Source organism: Manis pentadactyla, chromosome 16 (genome assembly GCF_030020395.1).
Source record: "Manis pentadactyla isolate mManPen7 chromosome 16, mManPen7.hap1, whole genome shotgun sequence".
In the NCBI taxonomy this organism is placed as follows: domain Eukaryota; kingdom Metazoa; phylum Chordata; class Mammalia; order Pholidota; family Manidae; genus Manis; species Manis pentadactyla.
In genome coordinates this window covers 4,973,561-4,976,745 of record NC_080034.1, presented here as the reverse complement: position 1 = coordinate 4,976,745, position 3,185 = coordinate 4,973,561, and the positions used below count along the sequence as shown (strand labels likewise).

At 52.5% G+C, this 3,185-nt stretch overlaps 1 long non-coding RNA gene across 1 annotated transcript; it reads left to right on the top strand.

Annotated features, from left to right (window-relative positions):
* The first annotated feature begins 876 nt into the window (after positions 1–876).
* Positions 877–2,959, top strand: LOC118912759 (uncharacterized). Its single transcript, XR_005024906.2, has 3 exons — positions 877–927; positions 1,383–1,569; positions 1,898–2,959. It is a non-coding gene; the product is annotated as an uncharacterized LOC118912759 (long non-coding RNA).
* Positions 2,960–3,185: the final 226 nt, after the last annotated feature.

Genomic DNA, 3,185 nt, shown 5'->3' with positions numbered 1-3,185 from the left:
CCAGAGAAGCAGAACCGGTAGGATATAGAAAGAGAAACAGAAGAGGAGATTTATTATAGGAATTGGCTCGTGTGGTTATGGAGGTCGAGAAGCCCCACCGTCTGCTTTGCTGCCTGCAAGCTGAGAACCAGAGGAGCTGGTGGCGCCGCTCATTCTGCATCCCAAGAACCAGGAGCTCTGATGCCCAAGGGCAATAAAAGGCTGACGGCCCAGCTTGGGGGGCAGAGAGAGGAAATCCCCTTCCTCCACCCTGGCTTCTCTTCACAACTTCCCCAGATTGACGGGTCCAGCCCCACTGGCGAGGGCAGATCTGTACCGGTCTACCCGACCAAATGCCACTCTCCTCCAGAAGCGCCCGCACAGACGCACTCGGGGACAGTGCTTCACCAGCTGCCTGGACACCCTTGGCCCAGTCAAGTTGACGCATAAAATCAGCCATCGTACCCTCGATAGCAGTACCACCCGTCTGGGCGGGTCCCGGAGACCAGCACCGCCGACGCACAAAAGATACAGGCGTGCTGAGCCCGGCCGCACGTGATCCGACATGCCCGTCGTCCTGCGCAGAAGACAGGTGCAGCTCGGAGAACGCGTGGGTCATCGAAACTCTTAGCGAGGGACTGCGGTACTGATGTGATCATTATCCCTCATTCTATTCACTTGGTGTCTTCCTGAGCATGTCAACAGAACTCCCAGCAAATTATATGTCAGCACTGATTTCAAATATGTCTTTTTTTCCCTCCATCCCAAAAGCCAGCAAAAACCAGGATGTGTTTGCAGTAATTTAAGAGGGGGAGTATTACATTTTCAGTAACCTGCCTCGGCGACGTTGTACCTCTCAAGACTTTTTATCTCCTGCCCAAGGCTCTGAGCTTCTCCCGCTACCTGGAAGACGGCAGGGCCGGAGGACCCGTGAACAGAACACAGCAGGTCTGCCAGACGACCTGGGGCGTTGCAGTTGCCGGAGGGTGAGAGTGATTATTATTATAATACAGGGGCTGGATGCCCAGTGAAGTTCTGGGGAATTCAGAAGTCCGGAAATCTCAGGACATGCCTTCAAATGCACCCTTTATTGCAGAGAACAATGTGTGTCCCAGGGTCCATCCTTTCATAGTTTATCGTAAAAAAATCATGTTTTGGGTGTGTTGTTCAGATTCATTTACTAAGTAGCTCAAAATTTCATCAGCATTGAAAGAAAAGTAGAGAAAAGAAGATAATTTGACCGATTTTGGCTGTATGGCTGTAACTCTCCCTGGGACCTTAGGACGGAGGGAACCTGATGCTGCTGCCCCAAGAGTCTGGCATTTGTGGGGAGCTGAAACACAGAGTCCTGGGTTCTGGGGTAAGGCCAGGCCCTCACTGACAAATACTGTTTTCCTTTACAGAAATAATTCTTGGCTTGCTGCTGGGCCCTGGTGGAGACTGAGTGCCTGATCGTGGAACTGGCTGGCCGGGTAACCTGAGCTGCCCGTCAGGAGCTGGTGTTACCAGGTGCTATAAACCAGAACAAACACACGGGCTCCTCAGAACTAAATCACGAGATACAAACGTGAACAGGCTCTGAAAGCACAGGTGTGTTATTTTAACAAGCAGCTTCTGCTCCCAGTGTGCCTACTCTGCCATACATCCACCCCTCTGTCCACCCACAGCTGCAGCCAGGGGTGCGCACGGCAAGCAATAGCGGAATGATCCCCGGGACGCCCCTCACAGGGTGCCCGGAGAGGGGATGGACGGGCTGCGGCGTTTCAGCCTTACTCACCATCGGGTTACATGGCACCTAATACTCTCTGCAGAGAGAAGGGTGGTTAAGACGAGGATAAGGAGCCGCAGGAGTGGGTGCTGAATGACTCTATGGACAGAGAGGAACTTCGATAACATGGTATGTCGGGTTGTTTTCCAGGGTGTTTTAGAAAGAAGCGTGTGGGTGGAACCCTTGGACAGAAGCCGAGGGCGGGAGCACCGTGCACCGTGAGGGTGCTCCCCGCAGGCCCCCAGTGAGTGGCGACCGCCGGCCTCCTCCTCCTCCGGCCCAGTGCTGCCTGGCCAGGGGACGCCCTGACTCCGAGGGCCGCGTCAGAGCCCGCACAGCAGCAAACACCTCCCCTCTCCGGGCCACTGGCTCCAGCCCCTGAGGGGCGTCCAGTCCCCAGCCCCAGGGAGAGGCCAAAGAGGACTCACTTTTCCCCGGGGACCCAGTGGCCACCTGACTGGACTGGAGCATTAGACTGCTTTCATCAGCAGGGGAATAACTTATCCTGACTCTGCCAAACATTTCCTGGGGATGTGTCTTGCATCCTGACATGCTCCTCCCAGCAGCCACATCTCTGAGCTTCCTGGACGCCTGATTCGCAGCACTGTTTCTGACCAAAGAACTAATTGCACACAGACAACAATAAAAACACACACAGAATTTACTGCCATACCATGTACCTATTACCCCAAATCACCTGACCTTACAGAGAGTTGAAATGTCTGAATGAAAATAAAATAGAACATAACGTCTAATAAAAAGAGGGTGCTGTCCAGGGGGAAGCAGCCTGGGGCACAGGATGCGTCACCCTCTCCCTCTCCCACTGGGTGTCTCCCGTCTGTGTCTCTGGGTCCCGCAAGAAGCCCCGAGAGCATCTGGGCAGCACACAGACGCGGTCCTGTGCTCACGGCCTGTGGTGCCTGCCCACAGCTTTATTCTTCAGGGTCAGGAACAGAGTGATAGGATCTTAATGTGTATTTCTGCCCTACCTTCCTGGTCCACTCTTTCTAGACAGAGCAGGTCGGTGGTGGTTAGCATCACCCATTTAGTTCCTAGTTTACAGAATGTGAGAAAGCCAAAACTCAAGAAAGAATAATAACACTGTGACTATCTGGACTTGAGGTACGTGTATTAATTGTTAAAAGGTTTGCTAACTGCCTTTGGAGACAAAGGAAAGGAAACTTTTGCTTGTCTAGGTGACAGGTGCATCATCCGGGGAGCATACAGCATTACTGGAAGGTTAGGCTTGGAAGAGATATTTTGAATTGGGACAGATGAAGGACTGACTCTAATAAACATTTCTCTTTTATCTCCCAACAAGGTCTGAACATCCCTCTCTTGTCTGGGGTATTTTCTATGTTAGATTGTTGCCTCCCTAAAATAAAACCCAGACACCTACTTTCCTAAGATCCCCGGCCGGGAAGCATAGGCTTTCTTC